The sequence below is a fragment of the Amblyomma americanum genome, chromosome 5 (genome assembly GCF_052857255.1).
Source record: "Amblyomma americanum isolate KBUSLIRL-KWMA chromosome 5, ASM5285725v1, whole genome shotgun sequence".
Classification (NCBI taxonomy): Eukaryota; Metazoa; Arthropoda; class Arachnida; order Ixodida; family Ixodidae; genus Amblyomma; species Amblyomma americanum.
This window is the reverse complement of record NC_135501.1, coordinates 85,388,445-85,411,706: the sequence shown is the minus strand read 5'-3', so window position 1 is coordinate 85,411,706 and position 23,262 is coordinate 85,388,445.

Genomic DNA, 23,262 nt, shown 5'->3' with positions numbered 1-23,262 from the left:
CGCATTAACCACAGAGTCACCGCGGCGGGTTCTTCGTGTCGTTAAAACAAATTTTTCTGTTGTATCGAGAAATTTTCACTTGTTCCAGCAGTACTGGCTCCATCGTTACGACAGGAGACTGCTCAATCCGACAGAAAATCTTGCTATTAGTCATAAAACATCAAGAGAAATATGTGGTGAGACAACAAAAAATATTCTGCTGTGTTTTTCGATAGGTAGAGAAACAAATACGGACGTAATTGCTGAAGGTGAACGCAAATTTAAAAGCAAATATTGAGCAATCACAATCACAGAAATTGTAATAGACCCAAACAAATTCACAATAAATCCAAAATACACAATACACAATACGGTGTAACAATACGTCATAAATGTTCATAATCACAGTCACATGAAGGGAATACTCAAATTTCTAGCTCTGAGATATAACTGGGTCCCAGATATAAAAGGTGGGAACATTTATTCCGGCTTGCGTCCTCCGAGTCCAGGGCAATGAAGTCGAGGCTCTAAGCGGCCTGCATCTATGGCTTATGTGCCAGCAATAATTATAAAGTGCCATTCACAGAAAAATTGATTGTGCTTCACTCAATTTTTTTTTTAAATTGCGGGCTTACTAATTGCCTTTTTCAGAAGTGATTTTATTAAGCCATGAAAAACCATAAAAAATCTAAACCACCCTGTATACAAGTCAGTGGTGTTCACAATCACACGACCAACTTCTACAGAGTTATTCACGGAGCGCAAGGAAGCGGCGTCAAAAGGATGTTTGAGGCACAATGGAGGTTGCTGGGCAAGTTACGACACCAGTTGGCGTTTTTCTTTCAATAGGTGCTGAGAAACACAAAATAAATTCATTCTTACGAGATGCCGGAGGAGGAGGAGGAGGAGGAGGAGGAGGAGGAAAAACATTTATTCAGCGCATTAAAACTGGGTGGGTTCAGTACGAGAACTCGTTGGTCGCCATCATAATCGGCCCCTCTCAACCAGCGAGTTCTGGTCGAGGCGCTGTGGCTATGAAGGGTTGCCTCCCGGCGCTCATAAGTCGGATCGGGATTGCTGTCCAAGTCTGGGTTTTCTTGACATTCCCAAACCGCGTGAAAGAGTGTGCCAAATGCTCCACAGAAGGGGCAGGACGAATGGTAGGTGTCTCGGTACCATTTCCTTTTTAGGTAAGGATTGGGCAGAGTATTAGTTTGTAGTCGCCTGATTATGTGCTCTTCATATTTCCTTAGGGTTTTGTGAGGAAGAGGATAATTCCTTCTTGTGAACTTATAGTACTCCGTAATTTCTGCGTAGCTTAGTAAGGGTGAGGGGTTGTCAACTGTGTCAGAGAGGCTGAGTGCCAGATGCTCGGAGGAGGAGAGCTCGAGCAGCTGTGTTCGCCGCCTCGTTGCCCGTCGTTGAGAGGTGCCCTGGCGACCAGAAGATCTGGACGTTGGAAGGATTAGACCTTTCCAAAATTTCCCAACACGGAGCGCCAACGCGGACTCTGAGGTAATTGCGTACCGCTGCTTGTGAGTCGGATATAACCGTTGCCTCGCTGTTCTTTGATATCGCTAGTGCGATAGCTGCTTTTCCAGCCGATGTGGTATCCACCGCTTGAATAAGGCTGCTTGCAATGATATCCCCGCGGGGTGAAACTGCTGCAATTGCCGCGGCTCCGTTAACGGGTCCAGACGTATCGATGTAGATCGTGTCCTTGTTTCCGTCCCAGCGCTTAGAGAGGTGTCTAGCTCTGGCTAGTCTCCGTCCTCTGTTGTATTCCTCATCCTTGCGTTTTGGTATGGTGTGAGTCGTGATGTGTGATCTCATCTGCATGGGCATGTCGATCTTGTCAGCGACTTCCCGGGGTGGACGGATTCTCAGCTTCTGTAATATTTTCCTGCCAGGCTTAGATGTTGAGAGCCTTACATTTTGATTTACACGGTGGGCCTCTATTAGTTCGTCGATGTTGTTATGAATCCCCAGCTGTAGTAAGCGCTTAGTGGATATGCATAAAGGGAGTCCCAGCGCCGTCTTAACTGCCTTTATAATAACAACATCTAGTTGGTCTTTCTCATTTTTGCTAAGCCGTAAGTAAGGGGTGGCGTGTGTTAGTTTAGAGAGAATAAAAGCCTGAACTAATCTTAGGGGCTCCTTCTCTCTTAGCTCATTTCTTTTCTTGATTACTGTCACGGATCTCTCCGGAGAACACTCGGACCGAAAGAATGGACTATGCGACGGGTGTACCCACACAAACGCACATTTATTACACCCTACGTGGCACACACACTAGAACACAAAACTAACAAAACTAACACAAAACACAAAGACTATAAATACACACGACCTGGGCACACTGCTACTAGCGTCTACTACTAGTGTTCTACTATTAGCGGTCGGCGCACGTGCTCACGGTTGGTTCGGTGTGGCTGCGGCGTTGTATGGATCCAGTAGGCGGCGTCGAGGCGGCGTTCGACGCGCTTGGGCTGGCGTCGCTGGCGGCGTCGCTGGCGGCGTCGCTGGCTGTGTCGTACAAGCTCCCGGTCCAAGCGCCCGTGGAGGTGATGCCGGTGTTGTTGGAATTGGGGCACCACCCGGATGAGTGGCAACAGCGCTGGAGACACCCCTGGCCGTAGCAGGTGGCAGCGTCCTCTGTTGACTCCCCGGAACTGGCTCAGGCACGGCAGGAAGTCCACGATGCGATGTCGTACAACGCGACCTCACCGGAGCAGTAGCCGGCGTCGCTCTCTTCCAGCCAAAGTGTTCCAGACCCCCAGACCCACCGAAGCCTCTGCTTCTCTCCTGTTCCCCCTGTGCCTCGCTCTCACTCGCCCTTTTATAGCCTCGGTGCTAGTCCACGTCAGCCTTGTCGTGGTCTTCTTCCCTTCTCCACCAACCATCTCTCTCCACCTAACCGAATGCTTCTCCACCAAACATCTCTCTCCACCTCAACGAATGCTTCTTCTTTATTCTTCGGTTAATTTGTGTCGTCATCATCACACCTTTTTTCTTTAAAATTTTATTTAGGCTCCTTAATATATGTGAGAATTACCCGGCGTAGCATTCTAGAGACTTGCTCGGAATAGGCTTGAAGCTGTCTGATTGTAGTGGTGTTAGTGTTGCCGCTGGGTATGACGGCTCCCAGGATCTTGATCTCTTTCTTGATCGGAATGCTCATACCCTGGACCGTAATCGCGACAGAGGGAGTGGGCGGAAAAAGTCCCGTATTCTGGTTCTTGCCAAAGTCGATCAGGAGTAACTCTGATTTTTCTCGGGAGAGCACGTTAACCCATGCCTTGCCGCATGCTGGCACACGACATTCGCTGCTTCCGAGAGCCGGTCTTGAATTTCCCCTTCATTACCTCTGCAACACCAGATCGTAATGTGGCCGGCGTATATAGTGTGTTCAATGCCTTGGAAGCGGTCTAGCTGCTCTGGTATCCCACGCATGGCCAGGTTGAAGAGAAGTGGAGACAAGACCGCTCCCTGCACGGTGCCCTTGGAACATAGATTAAACGGAGAGGAGGTCCGATGACCAATACTTATTGACGCTTTTATATTGGAGAGAAAGTCCCTCAAGTAATTATATGTGCGGTCACCACAGTTCATGCTGTTAAGCTCATCCAGTATTCCCTGGTGATTGACATCGTCAAATGCCCCTTTTAAATCGAGCGCTAGGATGGCCTTGACCTTAGATCTGCCGGGGCTGTCCGGAATATCCTCTCTGATACGGAGGAGAATATCCTGTGTAGACAGCTTTTCTCTAAACCCATAAAACGTGTCAGGGAGGATATCAGCCTTCCTCAGGAGTCGCATCAGTCGGGCGTTCCCGACCCTCTCGAACAGTTTACCCACACGTGACGTCAGGAAGATCGGTCGTAAATGATCAATATCGCATTGCTTTTAGGGCTTGGGAATAAATCACACTAAAGCCAATATCCAGGAGTCGGGGATCTGGCCTTTGTTCCAGCACTGCGTGTTGAAGTATTTCACTAATTTTCTTAAGGAGATGTCATCCATTATAATGATCATCGTGGCGTTTATCTGGTCCGGTCCAGGAGCGTTGTTCTTACGCATGACGTCAAGCTCCGCCCTCAGTTCCTCAGCCGTTACGTCTTGGTCCATCTCTTCATTGGACACCGGTATACGCAGGGAGAGGGTACGAGGATTTGAGATCGAGGAATTTACGTGCAAGTGCTGCAAGGAGGGCTTCGTTGTCCTCTTTAGAGCTGTGCAAGGCGTCACAGAGCGTGTCTGTTTGCTCTTTCCGGTTTTAGTTCGGCTCGATAAGGGATCTGAGGAGTCCCCATGTTTTAGCCGTGCACATTCTACCGTTGAGCTCATCACAAAGCTTGAGCCAGTTTTTGGTTAGCGAGGTTATGTCTGTGGTCATCCGCTTATTTGGTGAGTTCTGCAATCTTGGCCTTCAGCTTGCGATTTAACTTTTGCCTTTTCCACCCCCTTGTGAGAGATCTCCTGGCTTCCCAAAGACGTAACAGGTGCGGGTCAACTGCCGGAGTTTCCTCCGTGGTGTTAGCTGTCGTAGAGTGCCTGGTGACGGTTTTCATCTGCAGCGTGCGGAAAGGCGCCGAATCAGACGAATATGCCTCCTAAATGCCCTCCAGTAACACCAGAATAATATTCAAAATAATTGTGTACTTAACATCTTCACCGCACAGCAGTGACACAAGCAGCAACACCGCGCTCAAGACTTTCAACTACCGCACTCAGGTGAACAAAGTGCGCCCTCCTGAATTTTTTGCATATCTTGCTAACGCCGGCTGTGTACACTGCAGTCGTGATTTTTTCCCCAAAAATCTCTAAATTCATATGGAAAACGTGACGGCTAAGGCCATATAGCTTGCGGCGATGCTAATCAGAATAAGCTGATAATTGCTTATAAATGCTACGCTTGGAATTGATCGAGTGAACTACACCATCTGCACAACACATATCCTCTTCAGAGACATTCGTCATTGAAGACACGTGTTCCTGCCAAGCAGTTTATTCATTCCACTTAAAATGAATGCGCTGCAGGCTGTCCCATATTGCGCGTGTGCTGTGCACGGAGCCTCACGAACAAAGAATGGATTTCCTTGATTAACAATAAGCGTACACACGCGTACGTATAATCGACCTATTTCTATATGGCTCGCGCCAGCCCGCATTGGTTACATATCGGTATATGTGAGAGATTTTTAAAGAACTAACGCGCATATATTTTAGTTCGATCTTTAGATCGATTTGCCTACGATTTGTTGTGTAAATCCAATAACTGCGCCAAGCAAATCCTCATAGATTATCACACACAAATTTCGTTTCTCAGCGCCATATGTCAAAACTGTTCATATATCACGCATGCATGCACGTAACTGCGCTGGAATGGTGGAGGATTAGTGGCAAACAATGACCGATATTGTTCTGCCTATTGAAGTGGCGTTGCCAATCCTGGAGAAATACTACACAACGAGGGGCCATTAATGAAAATGTAACGAAGAGGCACTGCCTATATAAGAAAAATAGTAACCATCCGGTGCCATTATTGGGAATGTAACTGAGTGGCACTGCCTATATAGAGAAAATAGTGGCCATCCGGGGCCATTATTGGGAATGTAATTGAGTGGCAATGACAATATGAGAAAGATAATGGCCAACTGGGGCCATTATTGGGAATGAAACTGAGTGGAAATGCCATTATGGGGGACATAGTGGCCAACTGGGGCCATTATTGGAAATGTGAGTGGCAATGCCCATATCGGGAAAATACTGCCCAGCTTGGGCCATTACTGGCGATGTAAATAAGCGGCACTGCCAATATCGTGGACACATAGAACATGTAGGGGCATCATTGGAACTGTCGAAAAGAGGCTTATTTATTTATTTATTCAGAATACCCCCAAAGGCCCTCATTTGAGGGTATTACATGGTGGGGGGGGAGTAAGTACAAAGCATTGTTATAAGGTTAAAGATATTGCACTAAAATAAAATAGAAATCACAAAATATTAATCATAAATAGGCATTCACAGAAAGGGTCGCAACAATGCACATAACAGCAAAATTAGAGCATAAATAACAGCACCGCTAGAAAAAGAAAAAGACAACACTGGAAAAGATGTGCTGAAGTACAAAAAAAATATAAAATAAAAAGAAGACAAGGCGGAAGAAAAGAACGCTCAAAAAATACCTTTTTAGTTGTTGAAACATGAGTGCATAAGATGTTGGAATTTATTTAGATCAAATTCAGTGGCAATTTCTGATGGCAAAGCGTTCCATTCGGTTATTGTGCGTGGTAAAAAAGAATAGGCATAATGGAATGACTGGCAGTTAATGCGTTTAACTTTGTAAGGATGATCGCGACGTGGAAAGATAACTGGCGGTGGCTGAAAGAATTCATCATGAAGGGAAGGATGGTGATAAAGCTTGTGGAAAAGTGACAGACGGGAAATTTTTTGGCGCAGTGCTAAGTTATCTAACTCGGCTTTAGTCTTCAATGAGGTGACGCTGGTGTAACATGAATAATCAGAAAATATGAATCGCGCAGCACGGTTTTGCAGGGCTTCGATGTTACTGATGATATAATTCTGATGAGGATCCCATGGCAGACGCGTATTCTAGTTTCGGACGGATTAATGTGGTGTACGCTAGTTTTTTTACATGTGTCGCGGCCTCTTTTAAATTATGTTTGAGAAGTCCGAAAGTACGGTTAGCGGAGGCAAGAGTGAGATTAATATGAAGATTCCATGATAAGTCGGATTGTAGGTTAATGCCAAGATACTTGTAACTTGTGGTGAATTCTACACTATTGTTATCAAGAAAGTAGGCGGTAGGAATACGTGGCTTGTTAGTGAAAGACATGAGCTTAGTTTTGGAAAGATTTAAAGGCATTAACCAATTAGAACACCATGTGCTTATCGCTTCAAGATCAGACTGCAGTGGCTGGCTGTCAGTGTTACAGGTTATACGTCGATAAAGCACACAATCGTCAGCAAATAGTCTGATTCTGGACGTCACGCAATTGGGTAAGTCATTAATATAGATAAGGAAAAGTAAAGGTCCCAGTACACTGCCTTGTGGAACTCCAGACGTAACATTAGCGTAACATGAGTTAGAGTTGTTAACTGATGTGAACTGAATTCCAGATGAGAGAAAATCTGCTATCCATGCAATAATATTAGGGTGAATGTTCAGTTGGGAAAGTTTAAGCAACAACCTTTGGTGTGGAACGCGATCAAATGCTTTAGAAAAATCTAAAAATATTGCGTCAACTTGGAAACCAGCGTCAATCTGTGCATGAATATTGTTAATAAAACCGGCAAGTTGGGTGTCGCATGAGTAGCCCTTGCGAAAACCGTGCTGATGATCGAAGATAATGTTATGATCTTCAAGGTAGTTGATGACCTGAGTATGTATAATATGCTCGAGTAATTTACAAACTGTACTTGTTAAGGAGATGGGACGATAGTTAAGCGGAGAAGCACGATCACCTGATTTGAAAATGGGTAATATCTTAGCTATGCGCCAGTCGTTAGGAATGGTGCCAGTTGATAGCGACTGGGAAAATAATGCGGTTAACATGGAAAAAATGCTATGTGATGTATTCCTTAAAATTTTATTATTGAAGCCCATATGATCAGCGCTAGAAGATGTTTTGAGATTGTTTAGTAGAGATAAAACACCAGGCTCACTGATGACTATCTCGTCCATAGTTAGTTCCACTAGTGCGCTTAATGTAGGCAAGGATGTAATGTCTTCATCTGTGAACACAGTTACAAACGCATCATTAAGAAGTTGAGCGCACTCTGAATCAGGGATGGGAACACCAACAGAATCTGTAAGAGTGATGTCAGGTCGAAATACTGGGTTTACCACACGCCAAAAACGGCGAATATTATTTTTCAGCATGGAAGACAAGTCATGAGAAAAAAAGTTGCGCCGAGTAGATTTTAATAGTGCCTTATAATCCTTTTCACATGCTCTGTATTTGTCATGTGAACTCACAAGACCATTCAGTTTTGCCTGTCTGTATAGTTTTTTCTTTTTGTTGTTCAGCCGCCGAAGACGGTTGGTAAACCAAGGAGAACTGCTATCACAGGTAATGGTTAACATGGGAATGAACTGGTCGATGAGATTATTGAGGGCAGTTTTAAAAAGGATCCAGTTCTGCTCTATAGAGCGAGAGCAGAAATCATGCAAAAATTTATCGCAAAACATTATAATTCTGCATTAATTGCATCAAAATTTGCTTTGCCGTAACATCTTATGTTCTTTTTAGTAGTTATCTTTTTACTAGTGCGAAATTTAATGTACCCAGTGATAACATCGTGGTCAGAGATGCGTTCCTCATGAGTTATGCCTGAAAATATATCAGGTTTGTTTGTGAGAACTAAGTCAAGTACATTGGAAGAGGCTTTAGTTGATCGTGTTGGTTGATTAATAAGTTGTGTTAGTGAAAAATTAAGGCAAGTGCTGAGAAAAGAATGTGCTTCTGCATCTGTGTCCACTACGGAAAGTGTTGACCAATTAATTCTTGGAAAATTGAAATCTCCAAATATAATAACAGCGGAATTGGGAAAACGTGCATACATTTCACTGAGCACCCGATGATATTCATCTGAAAACTCACCAGACATGTCGGGAGGACGGTAGAAAACGCCGATGATGACACGAAATGCACCATCATTCAAAGAAACCCAAACACATTCAAGGAAAGAATCGATAACGATAGGTGTGGCAATGAAATCCTCCTTTATCGCGATGAGAACACCGCCCCCCCCCCTTCGCAATTGTCTATCGCAGCGAAAAAATTTGAAATTGCACGCACTGGTAAAGATGTTGACATCATGAATAGTGTCGTTCAGCCACGTCTCAGTTAGTACCACTAAAGAAGCTTGACATGAATCGATGAAAGATGATAGTGCAATACCGTTAGCTACAACACTTCTAATGTTGGTGTACAAAAACAGCCATTCGTTATCATTACCACAATGTAATTTGGCAGGTGAGGTGGTCGATGAACGCAGGTTAACGGAAACGGAGGGAGGACGTCATTCGCCATCCTTGCGCCCTGATACAAGAATGGCTCGACTTTCGTTGGTGTTCCACATGTAAAGATCATCGTTAACGAAGAGCTTGTTGAAAACGAGTCGCACTTTATCCCCATCTTTCTTAATAGATTTTGAAAACTGGAGAAGCTTCCGTCGCTTTTCGCGAACGGCTTCGGAGTAATCGCGCGAGATGCTTAAATTAGTGTTTTTTAACTTATAGCCGCGGCTCATGACAGTGTCAACTTCCCTTTCATTAAAAAATTTGGCATTGGCTATAATGGGGTAATAGTGGTGATGCTGGTCCTATGTAGCACCACCATTTGCCATCACAATCCCAATATTGGGCCAATTGCTTGTGCTGCCTGGGGACCTTCATAAGGGTACATGCTAGGGCTGGTTGGTTCCTTACTCTATCCCATCTTTTTCGAGTAAAACCAAGATTTGAAGGTTTACTTGCGCGTATTTTCATTGTTTTTGCTTTCTTTGGTTTTGACCGAATGAATCGTTTGCCGCACTGCTGTAATTTTATGCTCGTGTTCGTTGTATCAAATATTGCTCCACTTTATTTTTTTCTGAATATTTTTGTTCTCTGCCAGAAACTATGTCATATGATTGTGTTTTAACTCACTCCCCACCGCTGTAACGCCAAACAGGCGATGTGGGTAGTTTAATAATAAACAAAGAAATTTCGACCAACCGGGGTCCTTTAACGTGCACTTACATCGCACAGCACACGGGCCTCTAGAATTTCGCCTCCGTCAAAATTCGACCGCTGCGGCCGGCATGGAATCCGCATCTTTCGGTTCAGCAGCCAAGCGCTATAACCATTGAGTCACTGCCCCAGCTCAACCAACTGAAAATCATTGAAGATGGCGTTCACATGTCATTCATAAAGGCAGAGTTTGTGTGCCCGATGAACTGATAAGAATTGCTTGCATTGAAGAGAAGAAAGCAGAACGCTCGCTTGTTCAGTTGCCCAGTAAGCCTGTTTTATGGCCCCACTTCAAGTCTGTTGTCTAGAAGAGATAAAATGATGCTCTATATCAACATCACTTCCATGAAAACGAAGATGCACGCAAACACTGTGTTTAAATATTTCTAGCAATTTGTACTAATAAAGTTTCCACTAGATCGTGTTCTTGGTGGAAGTGGTTTTTTATTAAAATAATACTAAAAAGGAAGGAATAGATTTTTCTTAGCCCCACCATCTGCAATAGATACTGAAGCACCTGAGATGGGGCAGCGGAAATAAAGGATAGCAGCCAGATTGGAGAAAAGAAATAAATGATGGTGTCCAGGTTGTGCGCGTGATTTGTTCATGTCGGAGGAATTAAAACACACGCGCAAAGCACTGTGTTGGCTACAACTGGAGTGGGGCGTCCAGTTATTAATCGTTCAAGGTAGAACTCGCGGAGCGCTCGGTCACTGCGTTTAACTACCTGACGAAGAAAAGACGGAACGTCTAACCCGTGTGTTCGAGGAATGCACAGAGACTCACCAAGGTTCGCTCACGAGTGCGCGCACAGCACAGCGGCCACAATAGCGTCTTGAGGGAGTCTGGTGTATTCCCAGCGCCCCATAGGCCCCAAACATATCGCAACGAGCATCGGCAAAAGCGGCACAGTGAAGGAATAGGTGTTCTAGTGTTTCCACTACACCGCATTCGTCACACACATCACTCGTCGCGATTCCGTGACGCTCCCGTCGCTCCCCTGGCCACAGGAAGCCAGAGCGCGCGCGGAAGATCATTACACGTTGCGACCGTGAAGTGCGCGACAGCCGGTGATACTGTCAATGCGTCACCTACTGCAATGCGTGGGCCAGGGTGCTGCTTTCGGAGATTGTCGTGGATGGCCGCACGCACGTCCTCCAGCGCAAGGGGCAGATCGCTGGCAGGTAGTTGATATGCAGTGGTCGCGTGGTCGTCAGCTTCTTCGTTGCCGGAGATGTCGCAGTGACCGGGCACCCACTGTGCACGCACGGCACATCCCCTCTGCGCGAAGGGCTAGATGCACGAGCGAATTTCCCGCACTAGCGGGGTACCACTGCCGTTAGATAGCAGGCGGCTGAAGGCGGCGCGGGAGTCGCACAGCAGAGCACTCCTGGACGGCGGAGGGCCGAGGGTGAGTCGCAGGTCCAGCCCGAGCCGGATCTCCATCAACTCCGCCGTGGTAGAGGAGCCCAGGAAGGTTGCGTGTTGCTGGCTGTGCAGTCGCAGGGCGGGGACGGTAGCAGCCGCTGCACGGAAGCAGCGGTCGTGGGCCACTGAGCCGTCGGTGTACACGAGGAGATGGTCCTGGAGCTCCTCGTGTACGACGGTTCTGGCCAGCTGCTGCACAGCACACAGGGTGTGCTCCGTTTTCCCGCTGTACCTCCGCTGTATCTCGCTGTACCTTCGAGGCAGCAGGCCAGGGCGCGCAGGAGATGTAAGGGGGTGCGCCTTGAGTCGATTGCTCATACTCGAGCAGCGCCGCCTCCTTTCGTGAGCGCAGGTGCCAGCGCATACGCTGCAGCAGCGAGCCGCCGTCCGGTGCGCGGTGAAGCCGGTCGATGTGATCAGAGCCCTTAGCGCTGCTTGGAGCTCAAGTGGCCACGCTCCTGCCTCGACCAACGTTGCGGCGCACTGGGGGTTTTTGGGCAGGCCTAGGCACATACGCAGGAACTTACGGTGCGGGAGCTCGAGTTTCTTCCAGCACGTCTTGCGTACCGTGCCGAGCGGTAGCGCATAGAGCACCGCCCCCAAAGCTGCGGCAATGTATATCTGCAGCGCGGCTTGCTGGGAGATTCCCTGGCCTCGCGCTGTGAGCTTGAGCACGGCGGCGTTGATCCTCTTCATCGACAGATAGTCCTTGGTCGCGTGGGGTAAAAGGAAAGACGCCAGTCAATCTCCAGTCCAAAGTACCGCACCGATTTACGCCAAGGAATCGGAGTCCCGTCCAGCAACAGTGGCGCAAGGTGCACGCGTGAGCGCGAAACGCAGGCCATGGCCACCGATTTCTCCGTGCTCAGTGACAAACCAAGGCCGTGAAAGCTGGCGCCGATTGCGGTCCGAGCTCTCTGAATGCACCGCTGCACGCAGAGCGCCTCGCCTGGTGGTCCCCGGCAACACAGAGCTATGTCGTCTGCATATATGGACATGTACACATGGTGTCGGCCGCTCGTGGGGAGGGAGGCCGGCACCACCGACCTGGCCATATTAAACAGAAGTGGTGATAACACAGAGCCATGCGGCACGCCCATGTCCACCGGGCAAGGCTTAGAGAGCTTATCCACTACTCGTACGCGCATGGTGCGCCCGCTCAGGAAGCCATGAACGTATCGCAAAAGGCGCCCGCTCACACCGACCCCCTCAAGCACCGCGAGAATTGGTGCGTGGTGAACGTTTTCGAAATCGCCCGAGACGTCCAGTAGCAGCAGCAGCGCAACCTGGCCTGCCGCTCTGGCATGCTCCAGCGCTGTAAACCCGTCTGTCGCTTGTCAAATAAATCAACCTCCGCAGCCCGCCCGTTCAGACGCTGCAAAGCCATATGCTCCATGAGCCTACCTGCCACCGTTGTTAGTGCCACTGGCCGGTATCCTCTCAGAGCCGTAGGTGGGCGCCCCCCCGCCTTTCAGATGGGACAAACGACCGCGGTTCGCCAATCCACCGGTAGCTCCCCGCGTTCCCACACCAGGTTGATCTGCTGCAGGAGGATCTGTCATTGCTGCGCATGAAGGTTTCGCAGCATCTGGTATGTCACTCCGTCGGGTCCGGGCGCCGAGTGGAGCGCAGCGCATTGTTCACTTCCGCCGTGGTGAACGGCGCATCTCATGGACCTGGCGTCGCTTCTGGAGCTCTCAGGAGCAGCTATGTTAGCGGCGTTTGCGGGGCTGGACGGCGCGAACCGGTCGGCAAACCGCTCTGCCAACTCTCCAAAGCTGAGCCAGCTGGAGATTGCGAGGGCGGCCAGCGGTTGACAGTTTGCCTGTGGTTAGGTGATGCGCCGCAGTGTCAAACAGCCTCCGCGAGCTGACATCTTCTTCCATCCTTTGGCATAGTTAGGCTCACTGCCGACGGTATAGCTTGTTGGCGTGGCCGCGCCTTGCCGAGTCCAGGCGGTTGTAGACTGTCCAGTCGGCGGCTCTGTCAGTCCGTCGCGCCTGTCGCTCTGCGCGATGTCTCTTCTCGCGCAGATTGAGCAGCTTCATATCAGGTTTCGGCTGCCCTGTCCTTACCTGTGCTCGTTGGGTGGCTTCGAGAGCGCTTCGGACTAGACTTGAAAATAAATCGGCGCCAGTGGCCGCCGCCTCATCAACCGCCCGCCTGAACGCACTCCAGTTGGTAATGGAGCAGGGACGTTTGGGGTGCACCTCTAAAGCAGTGGGTTCGATTAGGATGAAGTAATAACCCGAGCTTCCGAGAGATGGTGATCAGCGCCATTTCGCCTCAATTCCTCTAGATGCGAGGGCAACATCGATGCAGGAGCCGGTTGTTCCGCGTCGTCGAAAGGTGGGCATGCCGGTGTTCAACGGGGTGAGTTCCAGCTGCGTTGCTGCGTCGTGCAGGTTGTCTCCACGCAAGGAGTGGCGCGCAGCGCCCCGCGGACTTTCGTTGGCGTTAAAATCACCACAAATGATTTACCGCGGGGCACAGCACGAAGACACAGCACGGAAACACAGCGCATTCCACGCGACAGCGGGACGCACATCAGCACTGGCCACCGACATAACAACACCACCGACGCGCATTGTCACCGCCACGCACTCCTGGGCGTCAAATGTCGCCGCCGCCGAGCCGACGAGGGTGTGCTATATGTCCTGCCGCACATATATCACGCACCTTGATTTCCCGGGGCGATGAGATGTGCCACAACGTGGCACTGCGGCACAGGTGGGTTCCTCGCACGTGGTGGCTGAGTGGTAGCCAATGTAGCCAGGTAGCCGCATCTGGGGCTCCCCGTCATGTGAACGTACGTACGTCTCCTGCAGCGCGATAACTTCCGGCGAATCCTGTGCGATGCGAACTCGCATTTCGGCGTACCGCGCCGCAAGTGAGCGCACGTTCCACTGCAGGATGGATGATGGTATGCGGGAGGGAGTCCGGCGGCTAGCCATCACGCTGGCTTATCTGTACGGGAGCGCCCGCTGCCTCTAAGCATGCCCGGTGTCCATCGGTGCCCTCCGGGAAAAGTGCGCTTAGGGCGCGATACGCCAGCATTAGGCGCGCGACCTCCGCGTCGCGTGCGTCAGGGGGCTGGCCATCAGAAGCGGCCGCAGGCTCGGGCCGCGCTCCACAAGACGCTTGGAAACCGTATCGCAGCTGCCGCTGCCGGCACCGCCGTTGCTTCGGTTGCTGCTGCTGCTGGGGTGCTCCCCTGACGGCCTGCGTATAAGAAAGCGCGCGCGGCGCTTGCTGATGTTGTTGGGCCCGGGCCGCTGTATCAGCCTGGACGACGGCTCGGACAACCCGCCTGGACATCGGTGCCATGAATGTGGCCAATAAAGTGGCTACGTGACGCTCTCGCTGGCATTGCGAGCACGCTGGGTCTATGGCCGCGTTCCGCTCCCGCCCCCCCCCCTCCCGCCTCAGAGTTAAAGCAGCGGGACTTGCTCGCCCAGGTACCAGGCTCGTGCGGCCCGCCGCAACGCGTGCACCGGGCAGGGGCGCGACACACCTCCGTGGCATGCCCCAGGCTGGCACACTTGGCGCACTGGAGTGGCCGGAGACGGCAGGGGCGAACCGCGAGCCCGTGCTTGAATTTGGTGATAAACGCCGGTGGTGACGGAGAGCGAGTGTGCTGCCCGACAGCGACGCAGAGACAATCGTCACCGTTGACTCCGCTGCCGCTGGCAGCTTCTCCGCCGTCCTGCGCCCGTCAACACCGAACACCAGGCCGGAGCGTTTGTTCCCAGGAGGAGGCTCTTTGGCGCAGACCGGCACGGCGCGGTTGACGGCTGTGGCTAGCAGGGCCTGGAGAGCATCGCTGCTCTCCCCTACCACTGCCACCACATTCCGCCACATGTTTACCCCGACGACGAGGACGCCCGGACGGGGTTCGATCTCCTCAGCCAACTCCCAGCCCTGTTTCCTGGTGAAGGCGGTGCCCCGATTAACCGGCCGAAACAGCACTGTCCCCTCCAGGCTGGACGGGACCTCCACGGCAGCCGCGGCTCGCTCTAAAGCAGCTCTCCGACGCCTCTGTGCCTTGGTAGTGATGTTGCGCCAAGAAACCAACCAGGCTGGCCCCAGCATCAGCGTCGCCGCTGTCTGCGGCGTATTACTGCGGCGCGCCGCGGAGTTGGGCGCGCTCGCTGCCAGCAGATGAGGCCCCAGTCGGAGCCTGCTCTCGTGCGGCGGGATTTAGCGAGTTCGCACCTGGTTTTCTTCCGGACGCCGTCGCCCCAGCAGCAACGGCAGCAGCATCAGCAGCAGGCTGGAGGTGGGCTTCATGGTGTTCGTGCTGGGCAGGCGCTGCTCCTTCGAGTGTGGATGGAGAGGGAACAATGATGATATTGGGGGGGTGGGGCTTCGAGCTTCCCGCTTGGCCACCGCGATGTCCCTGTTGGTTTACGCGTCCGTGTCATGCTCTGACCCCGATGACCCTCGCCGTTTCTGGAGAACAGACTCGTCCATCGGGGTGCACATGTTCTCCTCGACTGCAAGTGTCTGCGTTGAGCTCGCAGCAGCAGCATCAGGGGGAATGGGTATCACAGCCGGTTCCCCAGGAGTAGCAATGGCGGCGGGAGGCGCAGTGGTGGCCAGAAATGGCGGGAAGGGAGCCGCCATGTAGTCCTGCATCTGGTGAGCAAGCGCCATGGCGTCGCTCAAGGCTAGAACGCGTGGGTCCGCCGGCGACACGTTCAAGGCCCCGATGACGGACTCAAGGTTCTCCGAGGTGGCGATGAGCGCCGCCGTCAGGCACCTCACAGTGTCCCACAGATCAGCGATCTCGGCCTGCATCCGCCGAATGGTGCTAGACGACCTTGCTCTGGATGGCGCTCGTCTCCATGATCGTGAGCGTGAGCGGCCTGCCCTGCGTTGATCGTCGTCACCGCCGAACGCAGGCAGTCGCTTGTTCACATTGTCTGTCGCCGCCATAGGGAGACCGCGAAGCCTTAGGCCCAGCCTCCGAAGGAGCGGAGAGCTAAAAACTCCTTGCTTCGAGTGCCCGCCGAAGAACCCAGTTCTAGGAACAAACCTTCCGAAATGTCAGCAGTTTTGAAACATGTTCTACTTTCATTTCGGTCTCTAGTAAGTGCGCAATGTTGCTGATAGAAGTGGTTCTCAAATTTCTTCTAATTTGTTTTTATTCCGGGTAGCATTTGCACAACCTAGTCCCTTCAACGTGGCCTTTAAGGCAGACTTAAGCACAGAGTTAGTAACGGGCTGCGTCGACTCGGAGCATCCCAGCGCCAGAGGCAGTGCCCCCTCGAACGCGATGTTCAGCAAGCATGCACAGGGCCTCGTCGTCGCCCATGATGCCCCACGTGATAGGCCCCCTGATGAAGTCCTCAGCGATCATGGTCAGGAAGCGCAGGTTGGGAAAGGAAGGACGCATCACCAATTTCAGCTGCAGCGGGGAGACCGTGCCGCGGCTCCTGACGCACTGCTCCTGGGCCCAGCGCACGGCAAGTTCAGCCATCACTATCTCCGGGACATACCTGATGTGCCCATAGAGCACATCACGGAAAGTGCGAGTGCTTTTTTTTTTCAAAACACGGCGGGGAAAGCGCTGAGGTTCGCAAAACGCATGGCGCCGACGAGGAGACTGCGCTACAAAAGTGTTGCCAGTTTTCATGTAAAATATTTAGAGCTTTTAGCTTTCTACGGCAAGCATACAAAAGCGTACAAGAGCCACTCACCTGCACCCGCCGCGGGGGCTCAGTGGTTATTGTGCTCGTCTACTGAGCTGGATTACCCGGCTTTAGAACCATACTGTGGCGGCCGCGTTTCGATGGAGGCGAAACACAAAAGGCGCCGCTGTGTGATGTCAAAGCACTTTAGAGAACCCCAGGCGGTCGAAATTATTCCGTAGACCTCCAATACGACACCTCTTTCTTCCTTTCTTTCACTGCCTCATTTAACCCTTAATTACGGCGCTGTTCGGATGTCCACCTAGATATTGGAGACAGTTACTGCGTCATTTCCTTTCCTTAAAACCAAATCTTTGCTAATATTTGTACCCGCCGCGGTGGCTCAGCAGTTAGGGCGCTCGGATTCGGTGTTCCCGGGTTCGAATCCGACCGCGGCGGCTGCGTTTTATGGAGGCAAAACGCTAAGCCGTCCGTGTTCTGTGCGATGTCAGTGCATGTTAAAGATCCCCAGGTGGTCGAAACTATTCCGGAGCCCTCCACCAAGGCACCTCTTTCTTCCTTTCTTCTTTCACTCCTTACTTTATTCCTTCCCTTACGGCGCAGTTCAGGTATCCAACGATATATGAGACAGATACAGCGCCGATTTGTTTCCATAAAAACCAATTATTATTGCTAATATTTTCGGCCACCGGTGGTTGATAACTCATGGGTAAGAATAACAACGGAACAGCTTTATAACTTAAAATACAAGCACCCGTGATTGGCAAACTATTTAGGCTTGATTCCCTTTCCCGAAACCACCATGAGAACGCACAAATTCGCACTCGTATTCAGTCATTCACGCGCTGTACTAGAATCTCCATCCGCGATCACATACTCAAGCTTAAAATTTCTCCGAAGCATGCGTCAGCCATTCCCGGCTGAGCTCACCCCGAACGCCGTCAAACACCTCCAAGCAATTTGTTACTTCCCTCTCGCTCGTTTATATATTTATAGCCCCGAGAAAAAAGAATTTCCTATTTATTCTGTAATCCACTGTTTGCCTTTAACTCTGTCAACAAGCCACATATGCCGGATGATTTTTTTACCGTTTCTGAAAGGTTTTTATTTAAGAAAATTGCTTCAAATACGATCGCTGCAGCCTGTACAGGTGGATGGTACAGCTAGGCGTACATTATGTGCGTGATAGAGCACTTATTATAAGGCAAATTATTGCCTAAATTACACCTTTCTATTTTGGGTTTTAAGGGGTCAGGATATATTGCGATATTGAAGAGCGCCAACATGGAAGGTGAGTCCTATTTCAATATTTTCTTAATCGACAATGCGGTTCGAAATATCAAACTTTAAACATACACATTCGGGAGCTCAGTAGATTGGCTTTCCCGCATTACATATTTATAAAATGGAGTCACTCGCATTTGCAGTTCATCGAATACAGACGCCATTTGTGTTTTGGTGGTGTAGAAGAAGCTACCACGATAACGGCGTTGATGCTACTGGCAGTGAAGCCATTTTATAAATACGCGTACACTGAACGGGAAAGCGGACTCAATGAGCTTTAAATGAGAACGTTCGACAGTTCAATTCACTTCAATTAAATTCTTTCTTTTACCAGAATACTGGACGGCCTCGAGGGCTAAATGTTGCTGCCTGCAACTTGACTGGGCCCTGGAGCCGTTTACAAAGCGGCAGCAGACATTGATGAAAGAGTACGGTAATATCAAATACAACACTGTGTAAAAGAAGAAATCAGAATATACAGACCTGCTGCAAGATTTATCACATCAATGAATTCTTCTCAGTTACAACTGAGAAAAGTGTACTGGTAGCTGTTTTGGGGATTTAAAGGCTACCTGTTTGTGTTTATTTAATAAGACCGGCAGATTGTGTTTTAATGATTGCAATTTGTACTGAGTGCAAAAGTATGGGAGTAACCAGGGTTCGGAAATTCGGGTTTAAGTAGGAGTAGCTTTATGTTGCAGCAATACCATCTAAAGGAGGAAACTGGCTCTCATGCTGAGAAAAATAGAGAACATGTAAGCGGTGTTCATAGTGATGGTCAAAACTAATAATATGGTATTTTGCAACGAGATGTGTTGTCGCAGACAGGCGATCAATATTAGCTATGTAGCGAATGTACCTTTTTTGCAGAACCATTATCTTTTCAATATTTGCTCTTGCTTTGCTGGCCCACACTAAACTGCAGTAACTCATGTGCGGGGCAAATATTGCGTTATGTAATTGAAATTTAACTTTTGGAGTCAAAACAGTACGACACCGCGACATAGCTCCAGTCACTGAAAAGATATTTTGTGCAACATAGTTGTCATGAGTGTCCCAAATCAAATGACAGGAAAAACAGACACGGAGAATTTTGTGAGTTTCGACAAGTTCAATATTTTTATCTTGAATTAATACAGAAATTTCTAGAATGAATTTTTTTATTCTGGCTCGAAATAAAATACGTTGCGTTTTCTGGTTCTTTCTTCATATGCGGTTTAATTGGGACCAGGAAGAGAGTTTTTCAAGTGCATGAATACAATATAGCACAAGGGCGTTCGGATCACTACCAGAAGTAAGCACAGTAATGTGATAAGCGTATATAACGAATTGAAGGCTGTTCTCAATATGAATTATGTAATTTAAGTGTAAGGTGAAGAGAAGCGGGCCTAATAAACTCCCCTGTGGTACACCACGAAATATTGGAAGTAAGGATGACTGTTGGTTGCTTATACAGACGCACTGGCTTCTATTGCCGAGATACGTGTTAAGGAAGGCATAAGATTTTCCGCGGATGCCATATGAAATGAGTTTATTAAGAAGTACGTTAAGGCCAAGACAGGCAAAAGCTTCGCTCAAATAAACAAAAAGACCGAGCGTATATGTTCCGTTTTTAATGCTCAAAAATATATTTTCTTCTATTGTGACAGCGCCGTGTCCGTAGATATACCTTTTCTGAATCTACACTTAAAATCGGTCAGAGCCCTAGCTTTATCTAAGAAATTTATTAACAGTAAGTTTATGATATTTATAGTCATTTGGATAAAACAGGTAATATAAAAATTGGTCGATAATTAGTTGCTTCATTTCTGTTTCCACCTTTAAAGTTTAATGCTACTCTTGCTCGCTTCATGCCTTCATTAAAGTTAGCCTTCTTTTCCTAGGTTAAATATATAAGACAGTACTGGACTTAATACCATCCCCGCCCTGCGACTGCACAGCCAGCAAAACGAAACCTTCCTGGGCTCCTCCACCACGGCGGAGTTGATGGGAATCCGGCTCGGGCTGGACCTGCTGCTCACCCTCGGCCCTCCGCCGCCCAGGAGTGCTCTGTTGTGCGACTCCCGCGCCGCCCTCACCCGCCCGCACTCTAACGGCCGCGGTACCCCACTAGTGCGGGAAATTCGCTCGCGCATCGAGCGTCTCGCGCAGAGAGGTTGTGCCGTGCGTGCACAGTGGGTGCCCGGTTACTGCGGCATCGCCGGCAACGAAGAAGCTGACGACCTCGCGACCACTGCACACCAACTACCTGCCAGCGATCTGCCTCTTGCGCTGGTGGACGTGCGTGCGGCCATCCACGACCATCTCCGAAAGCAGCACCCCGACCCACGCATCGCAGGAGGTGAGCGCATCGACAGTATCACCGGCTGTCGCGCACTTACTCAGTCACAACGTGCAATGATCCTCCGCGCGCGCATTGGCTGCGTGTGGCCCGGGGAACGACGGGTGCGTCACGGAATCGCGACCAGTGATGTGTGTGACAGATGCGGTGCAGTGGAAACACTGAAACACCCGCTCCTTCACTGTGCCGCGTTCGCCGATGCTCGTCGAGATATGCTCGCGGCCTATAGGGCGCAGGGCATACTACCAGACTCCATCAAGAATTTATTGTTGCCGCAGGGCAGTGCGCGCACTCGTGAGCGAACTTTGGTGAGCCTCTGTGCATTCCTAGAACACATGAGCTTGACGTCCCGTCTGTTCTCCGTCAGCTAGTTACACGCAGTCACCGAACGCTCCGCGAGTTCTACCTTTAACGATTAATAACTGGACGCCCCATTCCTGTTGTAGCCAACAGAGTGCTGTGCGCGTGTGTGATTTAATTCCTCTAAAATGAACTGATCACGCGCACAACCTGGACACATTTCTTATTGTGTAAATATTTTGTACATGTTACCTCTCCCCCTATCCTCTCTTCCTGTCCCCTCACCTCTTTCATTTCATTTCTCCATTCTGCCTGCTATCCTTCATTTCCGCTGCCCCAGCTCAGGTGCTTCAGTATCGATTGCAGATGCCGTGGATTGCAAAATCTTATCCTTCCTTTTTACTATTATTTTAATAAAAAACCACTAGAACCACTACTGGACTTCAAAATTCTGTAGCGTACTTTATTGGCTCTATTTCTATGTTGTCATAATCAAGGGCGTTGCTGTTTTTTAAGCATAGAAATCATCTGTGTACTTCAGTTTCGTCCTTCGGGCGAAGGAAGATGGTTTCAGGGGTACTGATGCTCATATCAGGAAATGCTGATAAGCAGTATTTCGTACGATTTGCGACATTGGTAACGTGGTGAATAAATTGATCAGGAAGAGCTTCACCACTTAGGTCGACGCCGTTAACTGTTAAAGTTTCTGACACGAATCACCTTTACGTCTGCCGAGTACATTATTTATTGTTTTCCAAATAATATCTGTCCGTTTTTTGCCTAGGTCTGGAAAAAGATGCTCGCAATCAGCTTTCTTTTCCTGTCTAAGCATAGTATTTAGTTATTTCGAAAGGCTTTAAATTCTTTAAGTCTTTTCTCTGTCCGTGTGCGAAAAAACGGAAAGTACAGACGGTTTTCGTTTTTTGATTTGTTTCAGATGCGCGCCTGTCATCCAAGGTTTCTTCGCTTTTTTAGAACGTCTTATTGTAAATAAATAATTGGTTTTTAGGGAAAGGAAATGGCGCAGTATCTGTTTCATATATCGTTCGACACCTGAATCGATACGTAAGGCAAGAGATAAAGGAGGGAGTACAAGAAGAAAGGAACAAAGAGGTGTCGTAGTGGAGGGCTCCGGAATAATTTCGACCACCTGGGGATCTTTAACGTGCACTGACATCACACAGCACACGGGCTCTGAATAGAAAATGTGCACATTAAACATCCCCGATGGTCGAAATTATTCCGGAGGCCTCGACTACGGCACCTCTTTCTTCCTTTCTTCTTTCACTCTCTCCATTATGCCTCTCCTTACGGTACGGTTCAGGTGTCCAACAATATATGAGACAGATAATGCGCCATTTCCTTTCCCCTAAAACCAATTAATATTATTATTTTATTATTATTATGCACTCTCGTAAATATTTCTATTAAATTTGAGTAGGCTTCCTCAACTTTAGTTTTCTTAAACACAGGGCTCAAGTCACACGTACTGATGCTGTTTTTAAACTACTCGAGCGAGTTGTTCGAGATATGCTGCAAACTGAATGATTCTCAGAGTTTTGGGCTTAAGTTTGTGTTTTTGGCACAGGCCATAAAAGGAGGACAGCGGTCACCGATGTCCCCTGTAATAGTGCCAACACTGGTAATAGTGCGTGTGTTCGTGGTAATTAGAAAATCTAGGGCAGAGCAGCTTAATTGAAACTGTAATGCGGTTTGGCAACGTGATCAGGTTTGTGAAGGCCGAAGCTTGAATCATATTTCTAAGTATATTTGCATGACTAATATCTGATAAAACGTTAATAATAAAGTTTCCTCCCCCAGTTAAACAAAACATGTTTCTGCTGGAATATTCCAATAAGTCATCAAGTTTATTCAGAAACGCTTTGATATTTCCTTGCGGAGGATGGTACAAGACGGAAACAACTTCATCGTAATGACACAAAGTGTTAAGCTCAAAGTCATCATTTGACATGCTGAAATCGGAGATTATTTTGCATGTTAGGCTATCCCTAGCTTCGATTACGACACCTTCACATCCACGAGACCGATTTACAAGAAACTGGTTATATCCAGTAATATCGACTATTTTACTGTCACTGTGATACCAAGTTTTAGACATGAGTATGTAATAAAATTTAAATGAAAGCTGATCTAGGAAGTAAGATATCTGATCCCTCTTATTAGATACAGACAGAGAGCATTGATATGCTCAACTGATGTTTGCAAGGTGTTGTGCAGTTTAAAATGATGAGCCAACGCAACTCAAAGTATTCCATATTTGAGGAGGAAGCTGAAATATCGACAGCGTTCAGTATATTTTATCAAGCCCATCCTCATGTCTGGTTTGAATGATCGGCACTTCATCGGTCTTACGGGCAAGGATTTTACCATTTTGTGTCCTTACAACCTTCCATTTGTGATCTTTCCTTTCTCTGATAGCCTTTCCCAAGAGCAGTTTAAGCGTGAGGCGAACGTGTTCGTTTATGTATATGGCAGTGGTCTCGTCAAATCCAAGG